Source organism: Setaria viridis, chromosome 9 (genome assembly GCF_005286985.2).
Source record: "Setaria viridis chromosome 9, Setaria_viridis_v4.0, whole genome shotgun sequence".
Lineage (NCBI taxonomy): Eukaryota > Viridiplantae > Streptophyta > Magnoliopsida > Poales > Poaceae > Setaria > Setaria viridis.
The window spans coordinates 23,201,589-23,220,090 of record NC_048271.2 but is presented as its reverse complement, the minus strand read 5'-3'; the positions used below and the strand labels follow the sequence as shown (position 1 = coordinate 23,220,090).

The 18,502-nt window shown below is 43.6% G+C and overlaps 1 long non-coding RNA gene across 1 annotated transcript; it reads left to right on the top strand.

Moving 5' to 3' along the window:
* The first annotated feature begins 12,002 nt into the window (after nucleotides 1-12,002).
* On the top strand, nucleotides 12,003-18,022 carry LOC117836852 (uncharacterized). The gene is made up of 3 exons (XR_004636184.1): nucleotides 12,003-12,121; nucleotides 17,234-17,385; nucleotides 17,518-18,022. It is a non-coding gene; the product is annotated as an uncharacterized lncRNA (long non-coding RNA).
* Nucleotides 18,023-18,502: the final 480 nt, after the last annotated feature.

The window sequence follows — 18,502 nt, the reverse complement described above, 5'->3', positions numbered from 1 at the left end:
TACCTGTAAAAGTGACCGAATACTGCTTAAATACCATTTCTTTCAACCGAAGAAATTCCCCAAACTTGAAGAAATTAAATAAATATTGTACTATCATGGACTCAACACGAGCTAGCTGATGACCTAAGGACCCACTGCACACACTAAAGATTTCTTTGAAGCTAATCTTGTTCATTGGGGACTCAGTCGATGCGTCGTTGCTTCATTAGTATAAATGATGCTGATGCTGATGAGACCAATCTAATTATTAAACTGGTACGTTTGATCTCCACTAATCACTGAACTTCAATCAATTCTATCCTGATGGCTGGAACCCTAGCTAGCATTTCACAAATGTTTGTAGGGAGTGAATTAGGAAGGGGAGATTTAGCGGGAAACATTGCAAAGGTAGTGAAGATAGAAACCCTTATTTAGCAGATTCCCCCATAATTAAAAAAGATAATCTACTCCATCCCCTGTTCAGATACAGTACAATCATCACCATTTAAGAATTTGGAGTGCCAGTCATTTGAATGGATAATTTGTTTTTGGTTCATGATGACACAAAACACCTTCCTCGAGGCGTTGCCGGAATCAATATTTGTAGGGTTTCATGCGAATATTCTGTTTGCGTCAAACAATCGAACTGCATTTGTACCAGAGTATTCCATTTTATTTGAAAAAAAAGTTCCTTATATTTGTAAGTGATCACCTTATGCGCTAATTAATGAGTCCAACAAATTCGATACAATAATTAGTTGTGAATTAGGAATTCAACTAAACACAAAGGAGCCTTCAGAAGGCATCCGTGCTCCTGTAGGTCTAGGGTTTGTACAAGACCGATGAAGTAGACGAAGAGTTCCCCTCCTACCCTAGCACTCATGAGTGCCTTATATAGAAGGAGAGAGGGTAGGGGTAATTTTATCTTATACCCTTGGTAGGGAATAAAATTGCATCTAGGTCCTTGGGGCTGAATTCTTCCATACGCCATATAGGAGGTTGTTTAGGCCCATCTAGGGGGAATCCATTTATAATTCCCCCAACAGTACTTCTTTATCTGCAAGCCCTGAGTTTAGGAGGGGTGAGCAGAACCATACAACCAAGGGCCAAACTCCTCCTTCACCAGGGCACGCAATTATCTATCTTTAGGATCCTCAACACTTCCACCGTCATCGAAAGGCTTCCTCTGGGTGGAAGTCACCCTCCTTGTGGAAGGTCTTCACTGGGTGGAAAGCTTCCATTGCCGCCAGAGTTGCTAGAAGTCTTCCTCCTCGTGGAGGATATCCACCTGGTGGAAGGATTCCACCGCCACCACCCCCATACGCAAGTGTTTCTCTTCGTGGAAGGTCCCCACAGGGTGGAAGGTTTCCACCACCTCTGGAGTCGTCATGGAGGAAAGACTTTGTCTAGATGGAGGTCTTCCTCTAGAAGTGGGTTGCACATTGTGAGGAATTGGTGAACTCGACCAATTTTTAGGGAGGGCACTCCCTTAGCCCTGATAACGTAATGTGTATACGGGGAGCCGACGAACTCCACCCACTGTTGGTGAATTATGGGTCTTAGCTCCAGAAGTGTGCAATGCGTCATGCAAAGTTAATGACCTCAATCTTTTATTATATATTTTGGGGGGGGGGGTGAGGCACTCCCTTAGCCTGGGAGCATCATGACCTCAACCCTCCTTTGGGAAGCATTGGTTGTCTTCTTATTCTTGTTCTTCTGCTATTATATTCTTTTTGCGGTCTTCCAACATTGTCCCGGGGAAAGGGACTAGCGCGATCTGCTAGTCTGACTTTGGGAGGTCATGACCTCCCCCCTTCCAGGGCCCCGGGTCATTGTCGGAAAGATCCCACCACGGGAACCCCATGTGTTGGTAGCTACTGAAGGCGGGAAGGTTAATTCAGGAACGTCGATGCGCGTACGGGGCCTAGTGACCTTGGCCCATTTTCAAAGAGTGGATTCCCTTGGTCCTAGATGCATCATGTGCCTTTGGGGAGCTGGTGATCTCGGCTCATTCACGTGAAGGGGCACTCCCTTAGCCCAGGAAGTATCATGCACCATCGGGGAGCTGGCAATCCTAGTTCATTCCCGGAAGGGGCACTCCCTTAGCCCCAAAAGTATCATGCGACAATCTCAGGTCTAAGGACAAAGCGTATATGTTGTTTAAAGAGAGAACTACTTCTCGTGTTGGGTCAGTCCTAGCACATATCTCCACATGTGTCCACATTATTAGTTCAACATCTCCATGTCCATGACTTGTGAAACATAGTCATCAACTAATACATGTGCTAGTCTAATATTCATGTGTGTCCTCACATGAACTCCGACTAGGGACAACTTTAGAATAACCATACAAGTAAAGAGTTTCACATACAATTCACATAATTGCAAATCAATTCAAGTAGCCTTTAATGGATATTCAATGAACACAATATTCAAATCATGGATACAAATGTAATATCATCATCTCTATGATTGCCTCTAGGGCATACCTCCAACAGTCTTCCACTTGCACTAGAGTCAATCTAGAAGGTACCTAATACCCATAGCTCTTACATGCGCATCATGCTTAGCCTGCGGGAGTGGTTTTGTCAACGCATCAGAAATGTTCCAACTCCTAGATGCTTGCTTCAATCCATAAATGGATCTCTGAAGCTTGCATACCTTTCCAGCATTTTTCGGATCGACAAAACCCTCGGGCTGTATCATATACACGTCCTCAGCTAGGTTTCCATTCAGGAAAGCTGTCATGACATCCATCCGCCATATCTCATAATCGAAATATGCAGCTATAGCTAGAATAATCCGAATGGACTTAAGCATCACTACGGGCGAGAAGGTCTCGTCGTAGTCAACTCCTTGAACTTGTCGAAAACCTTTTGCAACAAGTCGTGTTTTATAGATGTGAACATTTCCATCCATGTCCTTTTTGTTCTTATAGATCCACTTGCACTCTATGGCTTTAACACCATCAGGCGGGTCAACCAAGTTCCAAACTTGATTGTCTCCCATGGACTCTATTTCGGATTGCATGGCACTCTGCCTTTTTTCGAAGTCTGGGTCCATCATTGCTTCTGCATATGTCGCAGGCTCATCATTGTCCAACAATAATATTTCCCGCATTTCGCGGAGCCTTGCTGACCTTCGTGGTTGTGGCGGTGCTTCTCTTGCCATGGGTATATCAACTTGTTCTGCTACGTAAGCATCACTCATTGATTCTTGCCCGATCGGCTCATCTTGAACTTCTTCAAGATGCACTGTCTTTCCACTCTTTTCTCCTTTGAGAAACTCTTTCTCGGTTGTACAAATAATATCCCAAAGTTTCCTTTGGATATCCCACGAAAATGCACTTATCGGACTTGGGTGTGATCTTGTCCGACTGAAGTCGCTTGACAAACACTTCACATCCCCAAATCTTTAGAAAAGACAAACTAGGAACCTTTCCAGTCCATATCTCATATGGTGTCTTGACTACGGACTTAGATGGTACCCTATTAAGTGTGAAAGCTGTTGTTTCTAGAGCGTATCCCCAAAATGACAACGGTAGGTCCGACTGGCTCATCATTGATCGAACCATGTCTAACAAAGTTCGATTACGTCGCTCGGATACACCGTTTCTCTGAGGTGTTCCAGGCGGCGTAAGTTGTGGAACAATTCCGCAACTCTTTAGATGATTGCTAAACTCGTGGCTCAAATACTCGCCTCCACGATCAAATCGTAAGGCCTTAATTTTCTTGCCACGCTGATTTTCAACTTCATTCTGAAATTCCTTGAACTTTTCAAAGGTTTCAGACTTGTGCCTCATCAAGTAGACATAGCCATATCTACTAAAATCATCAGTGAAAGTTATGAAGTATTGGAATCCTCTTCTAGCCGTCGTCCTCATTGGTCCGCATACATCACTATGTACGAGTTCCAACAAGTCTACTACTCTCTCAGGAAATCCTGTGAAAGGCGTCTTGGTCATCTTGCCTAGCAAGCAAGCCTCACATGTCTCGTATGATTCAAAATCAAACGAAGTTAGAAGTCCATCAGAATGGAGCTTCTTCATGCGCTTTTCACTTATATGACCCAAACAACAATGCCACAAGTAGGTAGGACTCAAATCATTAGGCCGAGGCCTTTTAGCACTTACGTTACAGACAGGTGAACCATCAAGATTTAAAACAAATAATCCATTCACAATGGGTGCAAAAGCCATAAACATATCATTCTTAGAGATCACACAACCATTGTTTTCACTCACAAATGAATAACCATCCTTCATCAAGCATGAAAGAGACAAAATGTTTCGACTTAAACTAGGAACGAAATAACAATTATGCAACTCCATAATAAATCCTGACGGGAGGTGGAGTTGCATCGTCCCGACGGTCAACGCAGCAACTCTTGCATTATTGCCCACGCGGAAATCAACTTCTCCTCTTTCCACGCTTCTACTTCTTATCATTCCCTGCATCGAATTGCAAATATGAGCAACCGATCCGGTATCAAATACCTAAGAATTAATAATTGTATCAGCAAGAAAAATGTTGTCTATAACATTAACAACAAGCGTACCTGAGGTAGAAGTACTCTTACTTCCGCCATTCTTCAAGGAAGCTAGGTACTGCTTGCAGTTTCTCTTCCAGTGACCAAGTTCATGATAGTAAAAACACTCTTTGTCTGGAGCAGGTCCAGGTCCAGCTTTAACCTTGGGCGTTGGGTTTGGCTTGGACGTTCCAGCCTTGCCCTTCTTCTTCCAAGAATTGCCCTTCTTCTTAAAGCTAGGCTTGTTCTGTATAGCCATCACATGGCTGGTACTAGCGCTTTTCTTGATGTCAGCCTCTGCTGTTTTAAGCATGCCACACAGCTCATTCAGACCCTTCTCCGTCCTATGCATATGGTAGTTCGAGATGAAGTTCCCATAGCTAGGCGGAAGAGACGAAAGAATGAAATCAGTGGCCAACTCTTGGCCCAGTGGGAAGCCCAGCTTCTCCAACCGTTGAGTGTAACCAACCATCTTGATTACGTGTGGTCCTACTGCTGCGCCTTCTGCAAGCTTGCTCTCCACAAAGGTCTTAGACACATTGAACCTTTCAGTCCTGGCCTGTGTTTGAAACATGTCTCTAAGTGCCACGATCATATCGTGCGCCTCATGGTTTGTTTTGAACTGCATCTGCAGCTCGGGTTCCATGCAAGCAAGCATAAGACAGCTTACTTCGAGGTTACCATCTCATGCTTTCTTGTAAGCATTCTTAGCAGCAGCGGGTGCATCATCAGCAGGTTCTTCTGGTAGTGGGCTGTCTAGAACATCTTCCTTTTTCTCAGCCCTGAGAACAATTCTCAGGTTACGGATCCAATCCGAGTAATTTGTTCCATTCAACTTGTCCTTTTAAGGGACCGAACGCAAAGCAAACGGTGTAGTGCTGCTAGGTGCCATTTAATCTACAACAAAGTAATGCAAAATACACTAAGACAAACGTATCCATGATAGAGCAAATCACATTAAACTATTTTAATAGAATCTACTCCCACTAAAATCAATATCCCTCTATTGAAACTTAGTGATTCAGGATCCACAACTAACAAGTCTACTAGTGAGCTTTAGCATCACCGCTAGCAAACAAGGTAGATCGGTAAGCAACTTTTGCTAATCATATCACATATGACTCCTGTTGTTGGGTGACATCTCTATGTCTCGGCATCCAACCTTTATGCCCCAAGGTCCTTAACCGTTAAGATAACCTTGTTAAGCAAACCAACCCTTATGCGCGTAAGTGTCCGACACAAACCCGTTTAGTCAAGGAAAACTAGTGGTACCCTAATTTCATAGACCCACCACTAATTGTACAAGACATGTGACGGTGCAAGTTTTAGTTGGGAGGGCATACTAACTTAAACTTTGTGAGGGATCGTTCTACTTCTAACATCACAGCATGCAGAAAGTAAAACATAAATAGAATAGCATTCACACAGTTGTGACACAGTATGACCCGTTTTTCTTATGGTGATCTCCATCTCCATAGAATCTATTCACCATGGTGATCTCCATCTCCATGTTCCATGTGCGCCATCCTCCTGGTGATGAGTCCTCCAAGAACTAGAACATGCTATTACGCCTAATAGCTAGTAAAGAAGCTAGTAATGAAGATTACATAGTTGCTTGGATCATCACAGATTGGTACGCAGACCATTAAATACAATAAAGTGACAACACATATGACTCCTGCCGTGTTGCCGTACGCGCGACACGCAGGTCACGAATGAGTTACACACATGCATCATATACACAAAGGGGCCATACTGATCACAAGATATATACATACATCCTGCAAAATAGAGTTAGGCGTTCTAACGTTCCAAACTTCGGATGCCCGAAACTCCATCTTCCAAGCCGAATTTGGGAAATATAATTTCACCGAAAACGGCAAAGCGGTTGAATTTCATGTGTAACTTTTTCTGTAGATCAATTTTCATATAAAATTCGCCCCGATCCGAAATTGTATCGAAAAGTTACGGCTGATTTACCGAAGCAAACACATACGGCAAAAATCCCGACCCTGGTAGTAGATCTCATCTACTATTGCACATCTAATGCGCCTGGCGTATGACCCTGGATTTTGATTCGACCAATCATATTGATCTTCGCTCACTGCAACTAGAATTACATGTATCACTTAACTCCGATGGCGGAAACCGACCGGTAGGAGTATGTCGTTACACTACCATTGCAGCAAGAACACGAAACCAGGATATAGATCAAACTGAAAACTCGCATATCTCCATATGCACACATCCCGAATCCAAAACTAAACAGCTACGGCTCATGATACCACTGTAGGGTTACGAGGTAGGCTACACTAGCGCAAATCAAAATTTCTACCGCGTAAAACTAGGAAGAACTGCCGTATAAGGATCACGGGATTACCACTCGACGCACTACTGGTGCGGAAGATGTAGATTTGCGTTGACGCAGTGAAGACGATTAACGTAGTCGTACGTAGTCGATCAACGTAGTCGTACGTAGTCGATCACTCAATGTCCAGCAGCTCCTCAGCAGCTCGTCCACGTGCAGCAAGATCGCCCTCGTGCCGCGGCTCGTCGTGGCTCGTCGGCGGCTCGTCGTGGCTCGTCGGCGGCTCGTCCAAGTGCTGTAGGCGCAACACCTCCAAGGTATCCACACGTGCAGGGAGAAAGCATCACAAGCCGGACTGCTAGATCCGTGAGTTGCAACAGGCGAGAGCGTGGGAGGCGCGGCAGATGTGTTTCGCCAAAAGGTGTAAACCCTAGGGCGCCCCCACCCCTCTATTTATAGAGGTTCCTAACGGGCCTCTGGGTTCGAGGCCCATTAGTACTTCTAAACCTAATCCAACTCGGATCAGATCCGAATTGGGCTTCCAGCCCCTTAAGTGTGTGACCCTATGGGTTCGGATACGTATAGACATGGCCCGAGTACTCCTACTCGGCCCAATAGTCGGTAGCGGCCTCTAGCAAGACGTGCCAACTCCTATACGCACACGAAGATCACATCAGACGAACCATCACAACATAATATATATATATGCTATTCCCTTTGCCTCACGATATTTTGTCTAGCTTCAAGCCGACCGCTCTTTCTCGATCCTGTGATTCGGAATCCCTTTGTAGGTTAACTCTTAACCGTACGTAGCATGGCCATGCATTTTCGGATCCGATCACTCGAGGGGCCCAGAGATATCACTCTCAATCAGAGAGGGGCAAATCCCATCTTGATTGACCATGTCTCATAGCATGCTTCTTGACAAACCCGAAAGCTACCTTTATAACTACCCTGTTACGGCGTAGCGTTTGATAGCCCCTAAGTAGGTCGATCCACATCTAGAATACATGCGACAATCTCAGGTCTAAGGACAAAGCGTATATGTTGTTTAAAGAGAGAACTACTTCTCATGTTGGGTCAGTCCTAGCACATGTCTCCACATGTATCCACATTATTAGTTCAACATCTCCATGTCCATGACTTGTGAAACATAGTCATCAACTAATACATGTGCTAGTCTAATATTCATGTGTGTCCTCACATGAACTCCGACTAGGGACAACTTTAGAATAACCATACAAGTAAAGAGTTTCACATACAATTCACATAATTGCAAATCAATTCAAGTAGCCTTTAATGGATATTCAATGAACACAATATTCAAATCATGGATACAAATGTAATATCATCATCTCTATGATTGCCTCTAGGGCATACCTCCAACACTTCCCGACTCTCACTACCCCTCCCCAGCCCCACAGCCGCCCACCACCGCCGCCACCCTCGTAGGAGCCCGAGCCCAAGTGGCGCACCTGCCACTGCTCCGCCAAGCGCCACCACCGGCCACCCTCCAACCTCAAGCTCTACACCGGCCAAGTCACTGGTGAGCCCCTCATCACTTTCCCGCCCTTAGTGTGCGCCCCCGTGGTTGGACCTCACCGGAGTAGCACCCCCCACGCTCAAATCCCTCAATTGTTGCTTTTTGTGGGGATTATGTCGCTCAAATCCCTTGTTGCTTGAACTATCCTTGTAATTTTGTAGCAAAGAAAAGGTTTTGCATAAAAAACTTCAACCTTGATTAGGACTTCGAAGCCTCAAGCTTTAGTTATGTTTTTATATGCAAGTAAGCTAGTAATAAGTCAACAAAAACTTGCTCCGAGCTTTGTGGACTTAGAAAATTAAACAAGTTAGGTCTAAGTCGCAACTCTTGGTTGCTGCGACCATAAAGCTTTGTATCCTGTGAGGTTAGATTTAATTTTGTATTGATATTGTAATGTAAAGCTGATGTCACGTCTTGTTGCTTTTGGCTTAGAATTTTAAAAATAAAACTGATGCCGCAACTTGTTGTTGCCTTTGGCCATACCTTGGGTAGAAACGCGAAACTCTTCTCGCATAGATATGCAAGGTTTCACTTCCGCAGAAACACAAGGTTCGAGGCTCCCAAAGCGGACATGGGAGCTCAGAGGGAAGCCGATGTCGTTGTTGGCCATCCGAAGCCGGTGATGAACGTCGAACGCGCAAAGGTCCCCTACCTGGCACGCCAACTGTTGGTGTCAAGAATCACGGGTCGAGACTACCAGCTTAGTAAATTTGTTTTCTCTGCGCGTTAGGCTCGGATGATTGTACGGGAGGACACGAGGATTAGACTGGTTCGGGCAGGAATAGCCCTACGTCCAGTGTGGGTGGCTGCTTGTGTTACTCGTACCAAGTTTGCAGTAGGGGCTACAAATGGGCGAGAGAGGGAAGCTGGTTCCCAGGTCTCTATGGGTGTTTGTCGATGCTCAAAGTGTCTTGAGCGCTAGGGTCCTACGAGAGCTGCTGTGTGCGTTCGGTGTTGTTCTGTTGTTCGGGCCTCCTACTCCCTTGGGCCCCCTGGTCCCCTTTTATAGTGTAAGGAGGACACAGGGGTTACAAAATGAGCTGGGAGTAAGAAAGGTAAAAAGGTAAAATAAAAAAGCGGGAGGAGCTACTGGAGACGCCGTCTTCCTTTCTTGTCTCTGTGTCTTGTCGGTACTGCTACTGGGAAAGGGCGGTTGCCGTTGGGTCCCATCGATGATTCAGCGGTTGGCCATTGTAGCCGAGCACGCGAGTCGCATATGGCGGCTGACCACTGTAGCCGCGCAAGTTGGTGGTGACGACCGGCCAGTGTAGCTGTGTAAGTGGCAGGAGGCGGCCGACCACTATAGCCACGTGTTCTACAGGGCGGTGCAGTTGATGTGCACTTCTTGCCAGGCTGCGTAGGAAACCAGGCGGTTTGCCCTCCTTCGTTAGATGGTATGGGCGATGAGTACCCTATGATAGGTGTCGTAGAGGGATAAGGCGGTTCAGCCGTAGCCCTGTATTGCCGTCATAGCACGGTGCAGTCTGACATTCCGACAGGTCACATCGAGGAATGCGGGTGCCTCTCCACATGTTAGAACCGTATCCTGGAGCGTGCGCGTCCCATCGGTTATGTTTTGGTGAGCTTGGGGGGACCCACAAGGCTTGTGCTTCCGTGTGGCGGTTTGCACATTCCTTCAGGCGAGGCGGAGCCCCGTTGCAAGGGGTCAAGCGCGTCCAACCCCTTGCGCTCGGGTTCAGGCGTGGCGGAACTCTGCTTAGAGGGGTCGGGCACGTCCGACCCCTTGCGCTCAGGGTCGGGCGAGGTGGAACTCCCTCGGACGAGACGAGGCGATCTCTTGGGGGGTCGGGCGCGTCCGACCCCGTGCCCTTGGGGTCGGGCGAGACGGAGCGAAGTACCTCCGGGGTGTATTTAGTCGGTGGGGATTTTATGGGTGCCGGGGGTGGGCCCTGGCCCTTACGACCGTTGATTAGGGAATGTAAGGAGGTCATTAATATTCCTCCCCGACAAGCTTGCGCCTATTGCATGGAAGTTTGAGCTAGGAAAGGATCTAGTCGAGCCGAGCATTATCCCCCAGTTACCCACGAGAATGAGGCACTTACATGAGTGGTACAAATAACAGAGCGTTGCCATGTTTGGTGCGAGTTACACAAAGCGTGATATCACAAGAAGGATAACAATGAATTTTGGATTTATTTCGAAGAACTATTTTAGTTCTACCAACAGCGAGCCCTTAACGTCTCAATCATGGGCTTGTGAACTTTGTAAGTATGGTCACTAACATGTAACACAAGTTCTTTACTAAGTGGCTTGTACATATAACTTCATTCTTTTGTAGGATGGAGTCTTATACGTGCCGCGAAAATGGGATTAAGGACATAGGCTTCTTGGACCCTACTGCTGTCAATGAGAAGACATTAAAAGCTTTAGAAACGTCGAGTTACTTGCTTGAAGCTTTTTTGGCCTTGAATACGAAGAAACATGTACTTCTCTCCTACAACTGCTTGTAAGTGAATATGATCCTTAGTTATCGTAAGGCACTTGTTGTCAAGCACTTAATTCATTCATTGCGTGAAATATATGCAGCAACCATTATGTCCTCATTGATATATGCCTTGCGGAGAGTACATCAGCATTTATGACCCAAAAAGAAGGAAACGAAAATATGTCCATTCACTCATTGACCTTTTGAACAAGTAAATAAAGCAAATCACTCTTTTATTTATGTGTTGGATTTTGTTAGATTTGTTTCCATCTAATCGTATTCACTGTTCGTAATGTCAAATAGGGTCTTCGCTAAATATCGTAATAAAATCAAGATTCATAGATCTTTTTAGGGAGACTTCACTATTAATGAAAAACAATGGATCCTAAGGCAGCTTGGCAGTAACGATTATTGCGGTTTATATGTTATATATTGGATGCACACCCTCCATAATTACTATTCATGACTTGCACTTAGTATTTGAACCTAACTGATCCATCTTTGATTTGTTTTGCTGAAACATGGGATGTCCACTTCCGTGCTCCTCATAGGCTAGATAATGGCACTTCAAGAACAACTAGCCGGGTTCATTCTCGATCATGTTGTCAATCCAAGGGGGGAATACTGCTTTATTAGGAGTGATTAAATATCTTGTTGTTTGTGAACTGATTGGATCTATGGACTTGTGGTTTGTGATACATCGGCTTGTAATAATATGTTTCATTGTGGACTTGTGTACGGATTCATGCATTCTCTTGATTTTTGTGGTATTATATATATATATATATATATATTGCTGTCAAATGGGTGAATTTAATTAAATTTATAATTTTTTTCTCTGAAAAAGCTCATTACAGCCTGTTCAAACCGGCGGTGAAATGGACTCATCACCACCGGCCTGTGCAGTACACCGGTTGTGATGAGTGCATCATCACCACCGGCTTGAGGCATAAATCGGCGGTGCCTGTGGAATAAACCAGCGGTGATGGGACCATCATCACCGCCGGTTTGAGATACAAACCGGCGGTAATAACAGAACAGGTGGTGATGTAGTACTCCATCACTGTTGAATGTCAGACAATGGATCCCAAACCGGCGGTGAGGCAGGTTTGGAGCTGGTGACAGGGTGTTGTGGAGTAGTGCTTCCAGACTGCGCAGCAATTTATTTACAGTATATCTCCCATCCTTATCCTGTACGTGAGCACCCTCTTTTTCACACATCAGCTCCCCAACACATACATAAATCGAGTTGCATAGTAGAGCCATTAGGGACTTCATCGAGCTTCCTTCCTTCGTGAACAAGCATCAGCAGCACCAGGTAGGCATCATCCCTGTTTTAATTCTTCAAGCTCTTCACGGTTCCCAGAGTTTAGGAACTCATGCGAACATCAGTTTACCTAATGAAATAAGGCTGTAAAATGTTGTAATATTTGTAGTAGTTTGAAACTAGAGGCCGGCAGTACATCCATCTAGCAAGGACTCTAATTCAGATAGAGATCCCAAAGTCCCTCTTGACTATAACTTTTACTCTAGCAAAATAGCAGTTTTGTGTTTTGTTTTACATGCTGTGATTTGAGAATCAAAGCCTACAATCAAGAGTGTCTATAACCAAATAATCGACATCATGACCTGTGGGATGGAGGATCCCTGAAAGGTGCTAACATATCTATAAATATTTTAAAGCTACAACCTACAATCAGTTATGCACCAGCCATCAGGTTAAACCACTGAAGTACATAGCAGAGCATAAAATCTAGGAAATACAGGACAGTACCCATCAGCCCTGAAGTACAAGAAAAGCTTTATTACACTTTAAATTTGTATGCAATCACTTTCAGTAAACCACCATTAGCTGAACCGCGAGGTCAGGGCAGCAACAGTAGTGTTGTTACAGTAAAGGATTCGGGGATTCGAGTTTGGAGCACTTATCTGTGAGAGAAGACATGGCAGATGGTGCAGGGGATCCACCATGACGCCGAGCAGCGCTGCAGCAACCATAATAACCGAAACCCTAGGTCTGGAACCAAATCGAGTTTTTTTTTTTTTTGTTGGGGGGGGGGGGAAGGAGGTGGTGGACATGAGAAGAGAGGTACCTGGCTAGAAGGATTGGTGACCGGAGGCAGAGCAACAGCAGCGGCAAGCACAAATGTGTGTGCGTGTAGTGTAGGAGAAGGGCAGAAGAGGAGTAGGCGGCGTCTAGGCGTCATGTTGGATAGGGCACTGGAAGGAAAATAAAAACAGAAAAGGAAAGGATGTGTACAGGAAAGACGTAGGATTAAAAAGCCCAGCGACCTTTGGATCAGCCCAACAACTCAACATTAGTGTATAAAACTAGAAAAATTAGTTCTAACTAATATACACAAGTTAGTTTAATGAGGGTATGCAACCACACTTTAAGGCACTTTTTGGCTATAGTACATTTGTTTATTGGCTCCATGTAAATAGAATCAGCAATGCACAGGAAGCTAATCGGGAATCGGTAATTCAGAGCATATTGCCACGCATGTCCCAGAGCCTCATTTGAGAAATACGCACATGCAGGCAACTCGAGTTCTTGATGCATATTTTAAGTATTTTATCTAAAAGGGTTTCGAACTTATTATTCTGTGTGTAATTTGCATCATAAATCTTTTTGAAATTAAATGGCTATTATATGATTTATATGGAATTGGTTTCAACAACTGATGGAGCAGTTGTTGCATACTCTTTTCGTCCAAAAAGAATGATTTTCTGGGATTTTTCAGACAGATTAGGGGTGAATGAAAAAGATGCATGTACCCTTTGTTAGTTCAGTTTGCATATAGAAAAATGGGAAAATATGTTTCCATTTAATCATACATGTACGAGATAACGTGCCAAATTATGCATGCATAAGATTTAAATCCTACAACGTCATTCTTTTTGAACAAATTTTGAATGCCAAAATATCATTCTTTTTGGGATAGAGGGAGTATATGATTATGAGATGGTGTTGAGGTGGCCCCGGTTTGATAGTCTGAAATGTTTGGGCACCTCAGCAATAGGGTATCATATAAGGTTAATAACAAACTCCCACTTATTGATCCAGTGCCATATTACTCGTATCGACCACGGACCTGTCATAATATCATGCTAAGGCGCTAAGCCAAGTATCTAATGTTGTTGCAATACCTCCAATTGGGAACGTATGTATTAATGTAATCTGCGCCGCTAGTCGCATTGTAACCGAAGGAGCGTCACGGATCGCTCAATAATAATCCAGTTGGTTTACGGATAGCTCAATAATACCTAGGAGTTATATACTCAAACGAGTATATAAACGGTCGATTAGGTGGAGATATTGTGTACAGATTAGCAAAAAGGCTTTGTTGTCTTAACCAAGCCACACATCAAAAAGGAAATGTGTGGAGCGTGCTAGCTACACGCGAAACACTTAGTTCAGAGAGTTTGTGGGTAAAGTGATACATCTCTGTAGAGTTAAAAATGTGAATATTCACTTCTTGCTTATTGGAATGGAAGTTATGTTCGTGGTGGGAAAGGGCCTATTGGAGGCAGAAACCCCATGATATTAAGTGGATAGTAGATTTCTACTAGTAATTAATGTGTTTCTTGATCACAAATTTATTTTTATACATGGTGATTTATCTTTGTGAAGGTAGAGGAAATGTTCAACATTCTTTTTGCTATTCCTCGGCTTGCTGAGTACCTTTTGTACTCATCCCGATTAGTAAACCTCCTTGTATAGATTCCGGTTACATGGAGCTGATAGACAACATCAATGTTTTATGTTACTTGTACTATCTTGACATAGATGACTTCAATAAGAGTCAAGAATGCCATACAATCCAACTTCTTGTGGTGTTGATCCCAAGTGTAAGGAATGCAAAAGAGATGGTGATAAGAGTTAGAAGTGAAATTAGCTCTACTAGTGTTAAACTAGTGTGTTACAGTTTGAATGTAAATAGGTTTGAAATAATAATTGTTTGGCAGTCATGTGTTCATGGTTTGTATTTGGAAATCTGTAGTGATTGCCTTTATGTAATAATAAACCTACCATGCTTCTGAATTGTGCTACTCTGCCTTTACAATGTGATGTCTTCAAAGACCGGTTGTACTCTTCGTGAGTATAACAGGGTCATTATAGTTAGGCTTTGACTAGTTTAGCTATATTTTTTAATTAAATTTCGTACATAATCACTCTTTTGTTACTAGAATTAGTGCACTAGCTAAGCCACAAATCACTTGTTACTTGAATTGATAAACCTCGGGGGGAATATTTAGAATCCTTAGTTGGCATCAAAAACTGGTGGTGATATATGTTTTCACCGCTAGTTCATTTGTCCACTACGCTCACCTACTTTATGAACTAGCGGTGAAAATTTATCATTGCCGATTTACTTTAAACTGGCGGTGATGAGGCATTTGGTAAAATAGTTTATGTAGTAGTGATTGATGATTTTTTATTTAAGATTTTAAATTTTTAGCTTCCTGATGTTGTTGTTGGACCGTTTCTATGCTAGGTTTTTGTTGTTGTTCACGTATTCAGCCTGACCCATGAGTCACACCTGGACACTATCATTGGATGTATATTTTTGTTGCTTCTTATCTCAGACTTCTAATTGTGATGATCTTGTACCTGCTGCTATTGTGCTTGTTTGATAAACTGGTTTGATCATGTTGTGTTGAATCTTTGTATGACTGTCTAGCGATTGATTGCTATTTTGATGAGATTAAATTTCTCACTCTTTGTCATTATATTCTTGATTGAGACCCTTACTACATGATTGGTTCTATGATTTCTGTATTATTGTTGTCTTCGTGGATCATCCTTCTTGCAATATTGCTCAAGATAAAGTTTGCTCACATTCACAAAAAGTTGGCATCAAAATCAAAGGTGGCATCATTTCATAAGATTTGGTAAATATTTCATAAGATTTGGTAAATGTTTCGAATGACTTTATTTGGATCTAGCATTTCTGTAGATGTGATGTGAATGATACGTGGTGTCGTGATGTTGGCTAGTGTCATGCATGTCCTATTTATTTTTAACACTGGGGAATGATCATGTTGAGTTGCAATTAATGTCATGACATGCTGAACTTCAGTCAAATATGCTCTTCTTTCACCTGCCTCACATTGATCCCCTAAGCAGCATCGCATGGTGTTCGTGGTTGGTCAAGAACCTATGATTCAACCAGTGCTTACGCTCTTCACTATTTAACGATGAACTTACATAGTGCCAACTTTTATATCGTTATTAATTGCAATTGATTCATGGGTGTTATTTCAGCGGTTCACCGTGGGATACCCCATGGTGGTAGATTGCTTGTAGAGAATGGATGAATTTAGTGCTAGATGGATGCATACAGGGATACAAAGGATTAACCAAGTTCGGGTCAAAAAATATGTGTAATACTCTATGTCTTATGTTTGGGTTTTGTATTCTCAATGTACAGCATATTGAATATGACTTGATTTTTTAAGAGGTCCCTTCCCACCTTATGTAGCCATTACATTCCTAGTTAGTTACAAAAAATTTACCAAATCATGATATAAGTTATTTCTTTATATATTTGAACTAGATCTTATCTCTATCTCTTTTTGTGCGGCACGTTCGTCGTCTCGCTCCATACGTCGCTATTTGTCATTCGTGTGGGCTGAGCCACCCATTTGGCGGGCGGCTAGCCTCGTCTGAATGGTACCGGTACTAAACACCTCCTAGCGTGTCGTATCACCGGTAGTTCCGGTGCATGCAGACTGTATGGGCAAATGTGTTGATCTAAGTTATTGACAACTGAACTTCATAAATCTTTCTCGTTTAGCTTCACTCTGACGGAGCACCACCTCTATGCTACTTTCTGCAGGGTGCCATTAGTTTTGAAAGTTGTTTCCCTTTTTAATTTATGATTGTTTGAACTTATGTTTTCAGTCGATTTTGCCATGTATTGTTGTACTTCTCGGATTTGACTGAACTTGCCCGTTGCCTCACCCAGTTATGCTTTTCTCAACACTGCTACATGTCACGTTTTCATTGGAAAGAAAATTTGGCTACACAATTCTTGTGTAGTCACTTCTATTTTTGTTTTGTTTTCTTTTCTTTTCCTAACTTTCTGGCCCAGCAGCCCAGCAAACTTTGGGCCAACTCGATAATGCTTCCTCATGGGTTATCCAGGAACCCCAAAATAGGCAGATTAACAAGATGGACTCGAATTTTGTCTAATTTCTTTCTAATTTTTTCTGAAACTTAAACTCTATAACATCCAAAGAAATCACATTAAAGTTCTAGTCTACAACTAGTATAGAGAAAATAAAAATAGTAAAATACACGAGCGGTTCCTAAACTTGTCATGAGGTGTCATCTATGTTCCTAAACTCTCAAAATACATTTTCAGGTCCATGAATTTGTCTCAAGATGCCATCTGGGTCCCTAACTCTCAAAACATATTTTCAGGTCCCCAACTTGTCTCAGCGTGTCATCCAAGTCCTTAAACTCTCAAAGTGCATTTTAAGATTCTCCAATCAAGCACCAAGCAATATATGTGTGATCACTATCATAAGGTGGTTGTGAAGGCAATGAGCAAGAAGGGAGCATTACTATCAGCGGTATGTGATATGTTAGGGATCTGGATGACACCAGAAGACATGTTCAGTGACATTTTACTCAAATAAAAATACGTATGGGGAACAGCTCAAAGTATTTCACGAAACATCTGACTAACAATTGAGCTTGCACAGGACCGGATGAAGTGGTGGGCAAGCCACTGGAGATTTGAGGCAATTGGGTAGCATGGGATATCTACCGTGATGAGGACACCAACTACAACACGGATACATCTACACCAGCAGCACCTTCTCCAGCGCCACCAGATGATCCTCCACCCCAGGCGCCACCTTCTGGGCCAATTACCCGGGCCCGTGCGAGAGAATTGACCTTCGTCATGCTACTAAAGAATGAAGGCCCAGAAGAATAGAAGCTGGTCCAACAGGAGGCCCATGTGTAGGCGCCTAGGGTTGGGTGCCAGGGGCATGCACGCCCCCCTCCTTGCCGCGCCCCCCTCCTGATCGCACGGCCCCTCTTGGCCGCTAGGGGCTGCGCCCCCTCCTCTCCTCTATTTAGATAGAGTCTATGTTTATTTCCAGACTTGAGTTTTGTTTTACATCTAGCTTTAGCTACTATTGAACATGCGTAAATACGCGCTGTCCTTGTGTGATTCAGAACTCCACCTTCGAGTGATATTTAGATTGCTCGCCTCTTTTTCTTGTTCGTTCTTCGATTGCGGACAGGAATCGATCTTCGTGATCAGGCTGATCTTGCACTGGCAAGGTTGGTAACCGCAGGGAGTTGGTTCAGCGATTGCATTGGTGCTTCGGGTTCGCTCGTCGTAGTCGGATCATGAGGGTCTACTTCCACCAAGTCAAATTTATCTTCACTCACCGAAAGATCGGGCACTCCGACTCTATCAAGTGGTATCAGTTTTCCAGGTTGCTCGGTGAGTTTATCGAGTGTTTTTCCCTTCCTACAGTCCACAAAAACCAAACAAAAATTTATTTTCAGGTTAGATCCTTGTCCCAGCAACCCTTTTGAGCCTTGCACCTTCTTTCAATAATTTGCGTTGTTGAATTTGTGTGCTTTCCGAATCAATTGTTGCTGGTTACTTTGTGTTTTCTCACATTTTTCCCCTTCCGTTGTCTTGAACCCTAGCACGCCGCTGCCCTCCCC